At 50.0% G+C, this 16943-nt stretch overlaps 3 protein-coding genes across 5 annotated transcripts in view; all 3 read left to right on the plus strand.

Annotated features, from left to right (window-relative positions):
- LOC310756497 (tigger transposable element-derived protein 1-like) overlaps positions 1-16943 on the plus strand; it is a 796241-nt gene that overhangs the window by 316280 nt on the left and 463018 nt on the right. The window lies entirely within an intron of this gene.
- LOC310757094 (uncharacterized protein) overlaps positions 1-16943 on the plus strand; it is a 508648-nt gene that overhangs the window by 312106 nt on the left and 179599 nt on the right. The gene's annotated exons all lie outside the window — the stretch shown is intronic.
- Positions 7869-16943, plus strand: part of LOC310756422 (uncharacterized protein) — a 44573-nt gene continuing 35498 nt past the window's right edge. Inside the window, exon 1 of one of the 3 annotated variants that reach the window (XM_083600426.1) lies at positions 7869-8098. The gene's annotated coding sequence lies outside the window, so the exon portion shown is untranslated. Of the gene's footprint in view, positions 8099-8751; positions 8866-16943 lie in introns of those variants that run through there. The other 2 variants (XM_083600428.1, XM_083600427.1) reach the window with 2 other exon arrangements.

The following is a 16943-nucleotide window of genomic DNA, read 5'->3' on the forward strand; positions in this document are numbered from 1 at the left end:
ATGGCAACGCAAAATGCCGCCTTGAAAGACGTCAGGAAATTTTTTCAGGCAATGAATACAATGTTTTCAAGCGAAGTGGAGCAAAATGTGGTTCGACGGCAATTGATGGGGTGCAAGCAGGGCAGCCAATCTGTTAGAGAGTACTGGTCGCGCTTTGCGATGTTAATCCACCGGCTTGGGTGGGATCTGGACGCTGAACCCATTCAGATGTTGTTTGAGGAGGGGTTGTCCCCAACGGTCAAGGATGAGCTTTCCCGCGCGCCCCACCCGCAGTCGATGGACCAGCTGACCAAGGCTGTGCTTGCGATTGGCGCAAGACAGGAAGCGTGGGCTCAGGAGAAGAGCGAAGGGAGAGGGGAACGTTGCCATGACTACCGCATTCCTGAAATACCGAGGCAGCCTTCCCAGCCAGCGGAGCCAATGGAAATAGATGGCACGCGCGCGCGCGAGGTTTCAAACTCCACTGAAGGGCGCAAGAGGGAGGGAAAGGATTGGAAAACCCACAAGAAGTGTTTCCTCTTCCAACGGCCAGGACATTTTGCCAGGGTCTGCCCTCAAAGAAAGGCCTGGCAAGGGATGGTGGGAGCTGCTGGCTGTGAGGGGAAGGGGGAAACGGATCAGGCCCAGGGAAACGGCCAAGCTTGGCTGCCAATCAGCGGGGGCAGCAGCCAAGCCAACAACCAATAGAAGTGCCCCAACCAGACCCTCCCAGGGCAGCTATAGCCATAGAAGTGGTGCTAGAACTCCCAAATGGGCACCCAGTCAAGGTGAAGGGGCTGCTCGATTCAGGCAGTTCCTGCAACTTCTTCAGCAAGAGCTTCGCTCTAGAACACCAACTCCACCTGCTGCCTCTGGATTTTCCCTTGCAAGTGACAACCATCGACGGCAGGGAACTTCTGGGAGGGGAGGTGACGCACCAGACCCCGCCAATGAGAATGAGGGTTTCCAGGCACACAGAGACCATTGCCTTCCACGTAGCCACACTGTCAGGACCCCCAATAATACTGGGAATGAGCTGGCTGGCACTGCATGATCTAGTAGTGGCTTGGCATCAGCGGTCAGTCACCTTTGGGTCAGCTTACTGCTTGGAACACTGTATGGGGGGGGGAAACCCCAAGGATGACAGTGGCAAGGGTGGCTGGAGTGGCTGCGGAGCCAAAAGGGAAGGTGCCACCCCAATATGCTGACCTGCAGGAGGTCTTCAGCGAGAAGGAGGCGGATAGACTACCCCCCCATAGGCCCTTTGACTGCCAAATCAACTTACTCCCAGGGGCTCAGCTGCCGGTGGGTAAACTGTATGCCATGTCGGACAGGGAGATGCAGGAGTTGCGGGAATTTATTGACAAGAACCTGAAAAGAGGTTTCATAAGAGAATCAAAGGCGGTGGGGGGCAGTCCGGTGTTCTTTGTGGACAAAAAGGATACTAATCAGCCCAGATTAGTCGTAGATTTTAGGGCCTTGAACTTTGTATCAGAACCCGTGACCTTCCCAATGCCCAGGATTGACGACATTTTAACACGGGTGAGGCAGGGGAAAATTTTTACCAAGCTAGACCTCAGGGGAGCATACAATTTGATCAGGATGAGGGAGGGGGATGAATGGAAAACCACCATGTTCACCCCCTTGGGAGCCTTTGAGTACTTAGTTATGCCCTTCGGATTACAGTCGGGCTCCGCCTGCTTTCAAGCTTTCATGCACCACGTGTTGGGGTCCCTGCTGTACAAAAACTGCGTAGCCTTCTTGGACGACGTCTTAATCTATTCTGACAATGAGAAGCAACATGTCAGAGACGTCAGGGAAGTGCTAAAGAGACTGCAGAAGCACCAGTTGTGGGTTAAGCTGGAAAAATGCCAATTTCACGCAAGGGAGGTCGAGTTTCTGGGGTACAAGTTGTCTGACAAGGGCCTAGCTATGGACCCCAGCAAGGTGCAGGCGGTACTGGAATGGAAGGCCCCCAAGACCCGGAAGGACGTGCAGAGGTTCCTAGGGTTCAGCAACTTCTACAGGAAGTTCATCAATAACTTCGCCCATTTAACAGCACCCATCACAGATTGTCTCAGTAGCAAAAAGAAGTTCGTCTGGACGGAAGGGGCCCAGCAATCCTTTGAAAGCCTGAAGAAAGCATTCGCGTCGGAAGAGCAGCTCCTGCATGTGGATCTGGAGAAGCCCATGAGGCTAGAGACCGACGCGTCAGACTGGGCCATAGGAGCCGTACTTTTGCAGCCAGGAACCCAGCAAGACTGGAGGCCGTGCGCCTTTTTCTCAAGGAAGCTGAGCAAGTCGGAGCAGAACTACACGGTGTATGACTGCGAACTGCTAGCTATCTATGCAGCGTTTTGCCGATGGAGACATCTGTTAATAGGGGCGCGGCACAAGATCCAGGTTTGCACGGATCACAAGAACTTGGAGTACTGGAGGACAGCGCGAGTACTCAACCAGAGACAGATTCGATGGGCACAAGAGTTCTCCAAGTTTTCCTTCGAGATCCGGTATGTGCCGGAAGAGGAGAATGTTAGAGCCGATGCTCTCTCCCGGAAGCCGGAGTACATGGAAGGAGAGGGACCGCCGGAAGCCCAACATGTGTTCCCCGAGGACAGATGGGTGTGTGGGGGAGTGTTGGTTGGGAAACGAGAACTAGCCGGTCTCACCAGGGACGACGAGTTCGCCCAAACTAAAATCAGGGAACTACGGGAAGGAAGGGAAAACCATGGAGAGTTTGAGGAAAAGGAAGGGGTACTGTACTATAAGGGAGCGCTGTACGTACCGGGGGAGACCTTGAGGGGAAGGGTACTCAAACAACTCCACGACAACCCAACAGCGGGGCACTTTGGTCAGCACAAGACCATGCTGCTTGTCACCAGGCAGTTCTGGTGGCCAAGGGTAAGGAAAGATGTACGGGAGTACGTACGGGGGTGCGACCGCTGCCAGTGGGCAAAGGGGGAGAGGGCGGCCCCTGCAGGGTTACTGGAACCCTTACCCACGCCGGGAAGACCCTGGGAGGTGGTGTCCATTTATTTTATGACAGATTTGCCCAAATCAAGGGGGAAGACAGCAGTCATGGTAGTAGTCGATCTACTGACAAAAATGTGTCATTTCATAGCTTGCTCACATGCGGTGACGGCAGAGGAAACGGCCAGATTGTTTGTGGATCACATCTTCAGGTTGCATGGGACTCCCTCGAGGGTCATCTCAGATCGCGGGAAACAATTTACTTCAAGGTTCTGGAGGAAGCTCATGAGCTTGCTGCAGGTCGAGGTGGGCTTCTCGACGGCGAGACACCCGGAAACCAACGGGCAAGCGGAACGAGAGAACAGTATACTCCAGCAATACCTACGCTGCTACGTCAGCGAAAGACAGAACGATTGGGTAGAGAAACTAGCGCTGGCTGAATTTGCATACAATAACGCTGAACATGTGTCCACGGGAATGAGCCCGTTCATGGCCAATTATGGGTGTCACCCCAGGGCCTTCCTGGGGAGGGGGGAGGAAGGGTGGAGCGTACCTGCAGCAGAGCAGTTTGTGGAAGAAATGGAGGCCTTGCACCAGCAACTCCAGATGAATTTGGAGAGAGCCAAGGAAATTTACAAGAGGCAGGCAGACAAGCACCGTCGGGAAGGGGAGACCATAAGGGTGGGAGACCGGGTGTGGTTGTCAACCCGAGGGTTACCCTTCAAGGGAGGGTGCAAGAAGTTGCAGCCGAGGTGGCTGGGACCTTTTGAGGTAACACAGCAGGTGAACCCCGTGGCATTCAGGCTCAAGCTGCCTGACAGCATGAAGTTACACCCGGTGTTCCATAGGTCCCTACTCTCTCCATACAGGGAGGGGCGGGAATTCCCGGGACGGGAGGGAGAAGTCACCACACACCCGCAGGTAGAAGAGAGGGAACACCACAACCAAGCCACGGAAATACTTGATTCCAGGTGGCGAGGGCGCAAGGTAGAGTGCTTGGTAGCTTGGGAAGGAGAACCCCGGTCAGAAGACACGTGGGTTCCCGCAGAGGCAATCAATGACGGGTATCTAGTGGAAGAGTTCCAGAGTCGGTTCCCACACAAACCAAAACCACCAGCGAGATTCTGGGAGGAGCAATTTGGCACCACTGATGACGAGGAGGACTTTGAGGGTTTTCCGGCCTCCGAAGAGGAGGGAGGACAAGCGTCGGAGAGGGAGGATTCAGACTGGGAGGACCACCCCGCGGGGAGAGATTGGAGCGGGTGGGAAGCGGGTTTTGAATCCTCTGAGGATGGCGACAGCTCCTTCCGGGGATTCCCTGCATCGTCGGCCGAGGACAGGGACGAAGTTGGATCCAAAGGTCGGGCCGGGGGTGGAGGGGGTTCTGGGGGGGAGATGGATGTCAGGGAACTGCCATTGGAACTAGAGGAGGAGGCGAGGCTCCACAGCGATGCTGGAGAGGGGCCAAGCAGGGAGAGAGGCAGGTCTCCAGCTGGGGAAGAAAATCAGCACAACACCAGGGATAGAGGGAGGCCGATGGGGGAAGCAGAGAGGAGGCTCCAGGACTCTTCGCAGGAGACCAGCGAGGAGAGCACAGGTCCTCCGCTGCCCACACCCACCCTGCGCAGATGACTTCCGCGCAGGGAAAGTAGGCGGCGACTTGGCGTCAAAGAACTTCTTTGCTGGAAGAGGTTCAAGAAACGCCCACTGACGGATTCTGTCAGTGACTGAACAGCCACGGAGTGAATGGCTATCCAGAGAGAAACGGTTTAACCAGGCAACCTAGCCCAGAGCGGCGGTAACTTACGCACAAGCAACCCCTAAAGCCATTACATATATGATAAACTGCATGATGGTAAGAGAGCTTTCTAAACAGTTTACAAAAATATACAACAGAATATTAAAATTATTGATAAAACACAGTTAAAAGCAGGTATTTAAAAGTCAGCAGTGGTTAAAAAGACGTAAATCGCATGCAGCTTCTACGTGTTCAGATGGGCTGGCCCTAACGAAAATGTTTTGAGCAGTTGCCAGAAAGAGTACACTGAGAGCACCTGCCTGGTGTCAGTCTGCAGGGAGCTCCAAAGTGTGTGTGCAAAAAATGGAAAAATGGGGGGGCGGGCGTTTTTTCAATTTTTTTCTAAAGCCATTTTTTAAGGCAAAATTGAGGGGTGAAATAGTGTGTGGAATATTCAAACTATATCAAACTATTTTTTTTTCAAATTTTCCGGAAAATCAGCTTTGGGGGAAAATGGAAATAACCTGGTTTCCCCCCCAATTTCTCTGGGGTTTTTTCCAGGCCTTGCCATCTCTAGCTGGGTGTCACTCATTGTTGCTGGTGTGTAAAGGGACTTGGCTGTGAATGGACCCCAATCTCTGAGTGGTTATAGATCCTAGGTTTTCCAGGAACATACCTAGAATGAGGGGGCAATGGACACTGTGGTTTCTTTATGATCTATGGTTTTTGGTGGAGGAGCTCACAGTATGAACACCCCAGAAAGTCTTGCTTCTCCTATAGTCAAAGCCCTGGCGTCAAACACATTATTATTATTATTATTTGGATTTATATACCGCCCTATACCTGGAGGTCTTAGGGCAGCTCTCAGAACAAAATCAAAACCACAAAATATATACCGTATTTTTCACTCTATAGGATGCATAGATCTCAATATCAGGCTTCTGCCTGCTTCTAGCCCAGCTGTCACAATCAGCTCTGGCCTTTGTCTTTTGCACCATCAACCAGGTAAGGGAGCAGACCACACCCGTTTGCAATCTAGCACAGAGCCATTTCCTTTGTTACCTTAAAGGCCCATGTTTAGAGGGCCATTACCTCACCAGGATTAAAAAGCAGAGACATCACCTTGCCAACAAAGGTCCGTATAGTTAAAGCCATGGTTTCCCCGGTAGTGATGTATGGAAGTGAGAGCTGGACCATAAAGAAGGCTGATCGCCGAAGAATTGAGGCTTTTGAATTATGGTGCTGGAGGAGACTCTTGAGAGTCCCATGGACTGCAAGAAGATCAAACGTATCTATTCTTAAGGAAATTAGCCCTGAGTGCTCAATCGTGAACCTGAGGCTCCAATACTTTGGCCACCTCATGAGAAGAGAAGACTCCCTGGAAAAGACCCTGATGTTGGGAAACGACTAAACAACAACACCTCACCAGGAAACTAGCCTGGCTATTCCAGGAATTGAATCCATGGTGGACCCAGGATTTAAAAGGGGGCTCAGGCGTGCAGCCCACCCCTAAAAAATGCGTAATGTTACTGTTAAATTTTATGGGAAGCAATGCATAGGTAAATCAATCACTTTTTGTTGTTGTTTAGTCGTTTAGTCGTGTCCGACTCTTCGTGACCCCATGGACAGAGCACGCCAGGCACTTCTGTCTTCCACTGCCTCCCGCAGTTTGGTCAGACTCATGTTTGTAGCTTGGAGAACACTGTTCAACCATCTTGTCCTCTGTTGTCCCCTTCTCCTTGTGCCCTCCATCTTTCCCAGCATCAGGGTCTTTTCCAGGGAGCCTTCTCTTCTCATGTGAAGACTTTTACTTTTACTACAATCACTTTTACAGTCATACCTCGGGTTGAATGTGCTTCGAGATGAGTACGTTCAAGTTGCATTCCGCGGCAACCCGGAAGTAACGGAGCGCATTACTTCTGGGTTTCGCCACTTGCGCATGCACAGACGCTCAAAATGACGTCATGCGCATGCGCAGAAGCGTCGAAACGTGACCCACGCATGCGCAGACACAGGTTACGTTTGCGTCTAGATGCGAACGCGGCTCCGAAGTGGATCCTGTTTGCATCTAGAGGTACCACTGTACTATGTTATAAAATCCTCAAGGGCTTACGATCACAGATCCTCTGAAGAGCCCTCTCCCTTCCTGCTGTTTCTAGCTGGTATAATAATAATAATAATAATAATAACAACAACAACAACAACAACAACAACAACAACAACAACAACAACAACAATAATAATATTCAGAAGCATCACTGCCTCCAACAGCAGAGGCAGAGCATAACCACCATGGCTGGTAGCCAATGATAGCCTTTTACCTCAGTGAATTTGTCTAATATTTTAAAGCTGTCCAAGTTGGGGGCCATCCCTCAATGCACTGTGGTGAAGGAGTACTTTAACAATGTAACATTAATGTTAAAAATCAACAAAAATGAAAAGATGCAGATAATAACCCAGAGTTCAGATCATAACAATCTCCAGCAACACCAGCAAAGGAACTGGATAATTACAGTAATATGTTTGAATAGATGCTGAAATGTCATCCCTCTTGAAGTCTGCCTGAGCTCAGAGGGAATTCTATAAGAAGACCACCACCACCATAAATTGGGAAGATAGGAATTGGTGGCAAATCTGACAAACCTTGCCTTCTTTTGTAACATTCCTATATTTTCTATGGAGCTCCCGATATTATCACCATACTCCCAGTTTTATAACACTTCTCATCATTTTCTATCAAGAATTTTCCCAGCCTAAAAGTGTGTGTTTGGGATATTGCGGTGGGTGGGTGGGTTTCAGTTTATTGCTGAGTCAGTCCACCCTAGCCCAATATGAACCATCACCCCACACAGTTACTTCCACCAATGGCTTTCTATTATCCTGGCAGCACTTGTGTTCTGCTTTGAAATAAATCTGGAATATGGCTTATTTCATATTTGCCACATGCTGTTTTATTGGGTTTCAAAAACAAACAAACAAACAAACACCCATGTGTTTGTGTACTTGCGCATAAATAAAATATTAAAAGAGCATGGTTTCGATTTCTGTACCTGTTCAGCAGATGTCACTAGATCGCGGTCCCTTTCAGCACTGCAATTCTATGATTCTGTCATCTTCTCCTCCTTGGGCTCCGGAAGTTTGGCCCCTTCGCCGTCCCGTAGTTGGCGCTGGGCGGCACTACAATTCCCAACATGCTCCGGGCGAAGGCAGACCGGCGTGCCTGGGAACGTCGCCAAGTCCTTTACATATTATGTATTTCGAGAAGCAAGATGGGAGGGTCTTTTTAATTCCTACTAGCTAGACGAGAAGTCGGGTTTTTTCCCCTCCATAAAGGCGCGAGTTTGCAAGACGCTGTCGGGCTGGAAACCTGGTGAAATCGCGAGCCTGGGAATCTCCTCCAGAGGCGATCAAGTAAGACTTTTTTGGGGTCATTTTTTTTAGGCGGGCTGCGGGGAAACGGCTGGGGAGACTTAACAATGCAAGACTCGAGCGGCTTCAGCCTGGTTTCATGGAGCATTTGCCCCTCTTTATTTTGCGCAGCCTTTATTTAAAATAAAATAAAATACTATTTTAAAAAATAAAAATAGATTTAACAGGGCGCCACCCCTCCCGGAAAAATGCAAGATCTCCAGTAGTTTTGAGATGCGAGGAAGGAGGGAGGGAGGTTGGGTCAAACGGGCTTTGGCATCCCATCGATTTTAACGCGAAAACGATTTGAAGGCGCTCAGATCTTTGCCGCTGGAACCGACAAGCCTTTTTCTTTTTATGTGGCTGAATCGGTCCCCTTGTTTCTTTGTGTGTGTGTGTCTCGGAGAAGGCGCGAGCAGCGCGGGAGGGCGGGTAAAAAAAAAGGATTTTATTTTGCTTTGGTTTTTTTCCTTTGCGGAAAAACCCCAGAAGATTTTTCTTAGCGGAAGGAAAGGCGCTCACTTGCCATACTAATTTGTTTCTCGCGATTTCCCTTTTAGAAACAGCTACGCTAAAGGAGTAGAAAACGTTCCCAGGAGCTTTGGGAGCACATAAAATGGCGCGCGCGGGGTGTGGATTTTTTTTTTAGGAAGGAAGCTGCCACCCACGTGACACTGCCGTGCGAAGGCTGACCTAATTTTCTGGAACCTTCGCTATGCTGTAACTCATATTTGCTGTAAGCCGCCCTGGGACTATCTGGCGAAGGGCAGGTAATAAACATTATTATTACTACTACTACTACTACAACTCGTATTAGTAGTGATCATCATATTAAACACTTGAATAGGAACTTGAAGGCAGTTCTTTGCAAGCTTGCATCTGAGGGGTTCGGTTATGTGAGGGATCAAACCTGCAAATGGCGTCATCAACATCATGCTCTAACCAACCGATCTCCTAAATATCAGGAGCTTGAGAACCAAGATGCTGGACTAGGTGAGCCAGGGCTCTTAAGACTTACTTCTGAGTAAACAAGTAAAAGATGGCAATGCATATCCATAGCTAAATTTGCAATCTTAAGCATACCAACAGGAGAATGTTAAACATACTGTATTTATATCCCGCTTTTACCCGCACCCCGGGACTCGAGGAGACATAACACAAATTAAAACGGCACACATAAAATACAGAAAGCTAAAAACTTGTAAAAGATCATCGGTATACAATAATTGCACAGATAAAAGGAAAAAGCGAAAAACTCGTAAAAGATCATCGGCATACAGTGGGACACGGGTGGCCTAGGACTTGCTGATCAGAAGGTCGGCGGTTTGAATCCCCACAATGGGGTGAGCTCCCATTGCTTGGGTCCAGCGAACGGGATCCGTTCTGGAGCCCTGTTCACATCCAAAAGCGAACGCAACCTGCGTCTGTGGGTCGTGATTCGCCGCCTCCGCGCATGACGTCATTTTGCGCATGTGTGAGCGGCAAAACCCGGAAGTAACACGTTTCCGTTACTTCCGGGTCGCCGCGGAGCGCAACCCGAAAGCGCTCAACCTGAAGCACATTTAACCCGAGGTATGACTGTACAATGGGACGTGGGTGGCGCTGTGGGTTAAACCATAGACCTTGCCGATCAGAAGGTCGGCGGTTCGAATCCCCGTAACGGGGTGAGCTCCCATGGCTCGGTCCCAGCTCCTGCCCACCTAGCAGTTCGAAAGCACGTCAAAAGTGCAAGTAGATAAATAGGTACCGCTCCGGCGGGAAGGTAAACGTGTTTCCATGCGCTACTCTGGTTCGCCAGAAGCGGCTTAGTCATGCTGGCCACATGACCCGGAAGCTGTACGCTGGCTCCCTCAGCCAATAAAGCGAGATGAGCGTCGCAACCCCTGAGTCAGTCACGACTGAACCTAATGGTCATTGGTCCCTTTACCTTATATAATACTTGCATAGATTTTTTAAAAAGCTAAAAACTCGTAAAAGATCATAGGTAAAAAGTAACTACAGTCATGGGTAAAGGGGACCCCTGACCATTAGGTGCAGTCGTGACCGGCTCTGGGGTTGCAGCGCTCATCTCGCTTTATTGGCCGAGGGAGCCGGCGTACAGCTTCTGAGTCATGTGACCTACAGTCATAGCTCGGGATAAATACACTTCAGGATAAGTATTTCCGGGTTGCGCTCCGCAGCGACCCGGAAGTAACGGAGCGCGTTACTTCCGGGTTTTGCTGCTCGCGCATGCGCAGACGGTCAAAATGACGTCATGCGCGGAAGCGGCGGGCGAAATGCGCCGTCGAGTCTTATGTTCCGTTCGGTATGTGAACGGGGCTCCAGAACAGATCCCGTTCGCATCCCGAGGTACCACTGTAAATCATGATCTTTTACGACTTTTAGCTTTTTGTCTTTTATCTGTGCCGTTTTAATTTGGGCTAAGTCTCTTATGGAATCAAAAGAGTACAGTAGACGATCGGGTTGCGGACGTGATATGTACGGGATGCACGCTCGCAACCCGCAGCGTTCGCAACCCACATCCGCGCATACGCGGGTTGCGATTCGGCACTTCTGCGCATGCGCAAAGCGCACTTTTGCAATTTGGCGCATGTGCAAAGCACGATTTTGCGATTCGGCGCATGCGTGACTGCCGAAACCCGGAAGTAACCCATTCCAGTACTTCCCGGGTTTCGGCAGTCCGCAGCCCAAAAAAACGCAACCTGAAGCGGACCCAACATGAGGTATGGCTTTATTAAAAACGAATCTAGCAACATAAAGATGCTAAAAACAGCACAGCACTATTAAAAGCCCTTTCCTTAAAAAAACAGTTCATTCCAAACGGCTTGTTGGAATAAAACAGTCCTCGCCTGCGGGCGGAAGGACAAAAAGGAGGGAGCCAGTCTACCTTCTTGAAGAAGGGCACTCCAAAGTGTGAAAGCATCCTGTGTCCCCACAAAGTGTGCCGTTAAGCAGAGCTCACCTGTTCATGAGACGAGGTGAAGTGCCTACCCCAGGCAGCGCATGTGTTGCCAAGAGGGAGGTGTTCCAGTGCGCAGCATTGCTCCCCCCCCCCCCCCGGCGGAGAAGCTGAGCGACACAGATGAGTGCTCTGGCTCCTGCCAAATTCAGTGAGAGCTGGGGTGCAGTGGTGGGGCAAGCGAAGGAGATGGCAATTCCCGTTTTACCACAAGTGGCAAAATGGATCTGGCCGCCCCTGTTTGTAAGGGTGGTGGAACTGGGAGAAGGGCGTCCTGAGTTTCCACAGGTTTATAAGGGAGAATACGGTCTTTTAGATAGTCTGGGTCTGGCACACCGGATACACTCCCCCCAGGGGTGCAGAAAAAGCCCGCTGTGCCCAACACAGCTGGGTGTGAGAATGCTGCCTCCGCAGCATATTCGCATGGCACTGCACAGCTGAGGATAGGGGTGGAAATAGTACCGTGACTCTCCTTCTTCTTTCCGCCTCTCGGGTCAGATCTGGATCTGACCCAGGACCGGAGCTGCTGCGGGTGGGTGCGAGTTGCACGCTGGAGCCAGGCCCAGTGAGGGAGCCTGCAGTGCGTGTCTGGATTTGCCCCCTCTAAAAAATGTGCCCAGGGCTGCGCAGACCTCCCCCCCCCCCCCCAATGCTATGCCGCTGCATTTTGTGTGCATTTTGTTTTTTAGGGAATATAGCTAAGCATGTGCTATAAAAGGCAAGTTTAGTACTTTTGAATTAACTGGTTGTTGTTTAAGCAATGTGGTTAGCATTGAACTGCCTGGAAAATTGAAGGTTTTTCTAAATCAAAGGCCATTCACTGGTAGAGTAGACACTTTGCATGTAGAAACTCCAAAATTCAATCCCCATCAAACGCTATATAATATTTTTTTTCCTCCTGATGTTTCACTGGAGCATTTGTTTTCAGTGTTAAATTTACTTAAAATGTTTATTTTAAAACATTTGTAGCTTGCAGTTCAACCCCCTGAGGATTTGGTAGCTTTGATGAAAGCTTGTTGCGTTCTGTATGCGGATAGCTAGAGGCTCATAAGACTTCAGAACATAATTGTGCCTTGATTAGTGAGCGGCCATTTTGCAACTGACTTAGTGAGCGGCCATTTTGTGACTGGCTGACTCGGAGCAAGTTGCTTTCTGGCAAGCTCCTGCCTTTGGGCTCTTGGCAAGGAATGCAAGAGATAACTCTGATTAAGGGAAAAGAAAACTAGGTGGGGAGAAACATTGCTGCCTTTTGTGGACTTTTGTAATCCCTCTTATCTCAAGTATTCAGCTGTACGCCAGGCTGATTAATAGGCAGAGCACACTGGAATTTAATTTGTTTTTCCTATCCTCTTACAAATCAGGTTTAAGTTATCATTTTGTTTTTTTCAGTGTTTGGCACAATCTTGGCTCTTGTTTCAGGGATAGCAGATCCTTTCTTCAAAGATTTTGGGTTCTGGATGGTTAATAAATATCTTGAAAAGCTGCTTGCTTTTATAGAGTAAGCATTTCCTGGCTGGCCTTTGAAGCTGATCTTCATTCCTCATGTACTGCTGTAGCATCTCCAGAAGTTGTTTCAAGTTTGTGGTTCAAACCACTCAGCTACAACAGGGATGGGCGACTCTAGACCCATTGATGTGGGGTCAAACCCCCCCCCCCCCCCCCGCATACACATAATTGCCTAAAATGGGGAGTTGCCTGTATTGGCTCATCTGATGGAAGGGGAATCTTCCTCGTGTGAGACAGTCCCAGAGGGTTTCCTTGCTGTATTGATTGGTGGCTTTCTCAGAGCATTTGGATCAGGCAAATATCTTTGTCATGTTTGGGCTCTGATTCCCAGACATCTTGATTACTGGTGTTGGTTTTGTGTACAGTGGTACCCCTGGTTACGAATGGAATCTGTAACCGAGGTGCCTGTTCTGCGCATGTGCAAGTGGCAAACACATCCGGTTTTGCCGCATTCACAACCCAAAGTTTATGTTACCCGAAGGTAACGTAACCTGAGGGTCCACTATAGTTTTTTCTGTGTGTGTCTATATGCTGCTCTTTTTTTCTCTTGGGTGGCTTTTTCCAGGAGTAGACTGGTTGGTTTGTGGACTTCGCCTGGGGCACAGTGGCTGCATCACGTATGGTAGTCAAGTGAGGGACAAGCAAACAAACATACCAACCGACAAACAAGACACATAAAGGAATCAACAGGTAATCATACATGACACAGACGGGGTGGGACCAGAGAGGGTGGCGGGAGCAAATTACACACGCACAAAATAACAACAATAACAATAATTTATACCCTGGCCATCTGGCTGGGTTTCCCTAGCGACTCTGGGCGGCTCCCAGCAGAATACAGTCATACCTCGGGTTACAGGCGCTTCAGGTTGCGTTGTTTTGGGTTATGGACCCGCCGAAACCCGGAAGTACCAGAACGGGTTACTTCTGGGTTTTGGCGGTCACGCATGCGGAGAAGCACAAAAGCGCCGAATCACAACCCGCGCGTACGCAGGCGCGGCGCTGTGGGTTGCGAACGTGCATCCTGCACGGATCACGTTCACAACCTGAGCGTCCACTGTATTAATAATGATTTAAAAATGATAAAGCACTAAACATTAAAAACTTCCCTGTAGCTGTATAGATATAGATATATGGGGGAAAGGTGGGTGCACGTATGCATGTGTAAAAAAGTTAAAATGTTTTTTTAAAAAAATAATTTTTTTAGAGGACCTGGACCTCTATTGGGGCTGGGCAGTGGGGTCAAGGGCATGATTTTCACCTAAATCAGCTGTCACGGGTTGGGCCTCAGCTGGTCTGGGGGCCAAGGAGCCTGTCAGCGGTGGTTGCTACTCTTGCGCTTCATTGAGGGGAGAGATGGCAAGTGGGCTGATTAGCGGGTGTGCAGCATTTCTTGACCTGCGAACCCAGCCCTCTCGGGTTTAGAAAAAAGAAAGGGGAAATGGGGAAAGGAAATTAGGGTGGGGGGAGAGGAAAACCAAAGAAAGCAATAGACTGAGGGGAATAAGACTCACGCGAACAGCATGTGGCTCATCCCTGCCTATAGATCCAGCCTTCCTGGCGGGGCAGCCGCCACCAACCTCTCTGACGCTCTTGCCCCCCCCCCCCGCAGGTTGGGGGAGGGAAAGAAGGGAAGAAAGAAAAGGATGTATAAAACTGGTCCGTTGGCACACGGTCCTCCGCCGCTCTGGCTCCTCCGGCGGGGCGACTGCCACAGACCATTCCACACACACCCTTCTGCAAGGCATACAGGCCAGAGGGCAGTGTGTTTCGGGGTCAAAGAGAATATGGGTGTGGGACAGAGGTCATTCCCACTGTCCAGCCTCATGGGAGTCGGAACCCCAAGCTGTTTTGTGACTTCACTCCCCTAGCGTTTGTGGATGCTCGTAAGTCCCATTTGTACCAAGGGATGGATTGGGTTTCACCCCTTTTACCCCTCGTTTGATTTGTGGTTTTTGGCGCGGTTTTACACCTGGGGTGTTGGGTGCAGGAAAATCTGGTGACTTCTCTTCAGTCTTTCCCAAGGTAAAAAGAATAAGTTCCAGCTTTCAGGCTAGTTCTGACACAAACATATAGGGATACAGAGATACAGGGGTGGTGCTGTGGTCTAAAGCACTGAGTGTCTGGGGCTGGCTGATCAGAAGGTTAGTGGTTCAAATCCCCGCAACGGGGTGAGCTCCCGTTGTTCTATCTCACTTCCTGCCAACCTAGTAGTTTGAAAATACTCCAGCAAGTAGATAAATATGTACCGCTGTGGTGGGAAGGTAAACAATATTTCCATGAGTTCTGGCTTCTGTCACGGTGTTCCCTTGTGCCAGAAGCGGTTTAGTCATGCTGGCCATATGACCCGGAAATCTGTCTACAGACCAATGCCGGCTCCCTTGGCCTGAAAGTGAGATGAGTGCTGCAACCCCATAGTTGGATTTGACTGCACTTAACCATCCAGGGGTCCTTAACTGTTATCTTTTTACATAGTGATACAGAGGGATCAGGGATGACTCACTCCCCGGCCATCACCTCTTTAATCTTATACCCTGGAGCAGGAAATATAGAAGTATAATCAGCTGTACCAACAGGCTAAAAAATAGCTTCTATCCGTGGGCTGTTAGGCTGTTGAATGGAAAGTAACATAGCGCAAACTGACTTGTGAGGTGGTGTGTTGTGCAACAAGCACACAGAGTGCAATGAGATTGAGTGTTTGTGGGAGGGGGAAGGCTCGTTTAATTTCATTGTACAGTCATAAGGTAAAGGGACCCCTGACCATTAGGTCCAGTCGTTACCGACTCTGGGGTTGCGGCGCTCATCTCGCTTTATTGGCCGAGGGAGCTGGCGTACAGCTTCCGGGTCATGTGGCCAGCATGACTAAACCGCTTCTGGCGAACCAGAGCAGCGCACGGAAACGCCGTTTACGTTCCCACCGGAGCGGTACCTATTGCTCTACTTGGACTTTGATGTGCTTTTGAATTGCTAGGTTGGCAGGAGCAGGGACCGAGCAACAGGAGCTCACCCCATCGCGGGGATTTGAACTGCCGACCTTCTGATCGGCAAGTCCTAGGCTCTGTGGTTTAACCCACAACGCCACCCGCGTCCCATTGTACAGTCATACCTTGGGTTAAATGTGCTTCAGGTTGAGCGCTTTCAGGTTGCGCTCTGCGACGACCTGGAAGTAACGGAACGCGTTCCGTTACTTCTGGTTTTTGCCGCTCGCACATGCACAAAATGATGTCACGCGCGGAAGCAGCGAATCACGACCCGCAGACGTGGGTTGCATTCGCTTCTGGATGTGAACAGGGCTCCGGAACGGATCCCATTCATATCCAGAGGTACCACCGTACACAGGTTGTACATTGACAATAAAGGTATTATTTCTAGAGGTTCCCTGTTGCCCTAACTCTAAGACTCCAGAACTGACACACATTAACCACACAGATAGAGCTTGAGTTCTGTGCCGTTACCACCGCAACTGGCTCGTTTGACCTAGCACCAATGATTACCTCACCCATCAGGTGATTTATGCTTATTCTGCTGTAGCTCCAAGGGTAACAGTGTTCTTGGGAGCTGCGGCACCACCAACACCAAAGTAGGGAAGCTGCAAGAGCTGCTTAAGAAATTGGAGCAACAGAATGAGCTGCTCTCCATTTGCAGTGCTGATGGGGCTCTGAGTCGCAGCTCCTTGGCAGCATCCCCAGCAGTGCAGGGGCGGGCACCTGTGTGCCCCTAGCTGTGCCTTTAGGTGCAGCTGTCAGCTTCTTTGGTGATTACTCATAGCCGAGTAAGATTGTCTTCCATGAACACAGTCTTAACAGTGAGTCCGTAAGTGACTGTGGAGGCCAGTTCTGGATCCACACGTCCTTCTACAGTGGGGACATGAGTTTCCGGGCTGGAGTTGGTCTTTTTTTTTAAAAAAATTTTTTTTTTAAATTAAACTTCCAATTAACAAACCAATCATATCACATTAATTCCAAATTATACCAATACAGTGGTGCCCCGCAAGACGAATGCCTCGCTAAACGAAAAACCCGCAAGACGAAAGGGTTTTCCCATTTTTTTAGCGGCTTCGCAAGACGAATTTCCCTATGGGCTTGCTTTGCAAGACGAATGCCCATAGGGAAATCTCTGGGGACAGCAGGAAAGCGCAGCGCGCCTTCTCCTCTGTTCCCGGACCTGTCCTGAAGGCTTGCGGTGGGAGGTCCGGGAACAGAGGAGAAGGCGCGCAGTGCTTCTCCTCTGTTCCCGGGGCTTGCGGTGGGAGGAGGGTTTTTCCTCCCCACCGCCAGCCTTCAGAACAGCCTTCTGAATGTTGGCGGTGGGGAGGAAAGCCCTCCTCCCACCGCAAGCCTTCAGGACAGGTCCGGGAACAGAGGAGAAGGCGCGCAGCGCTTC

This window comes from Podarcis filfolensis (genome assembly GCF_964270895.1).
Source record: "Podarcis filfolensis genome assembly, chromosome: 2".
Taxonomy (NCBI): Eukaryota; Metazoa; Chordata; class Lepidosauria; order Squamata; family Lacertidae; genus Podarcis; species Podarcis filfolensis.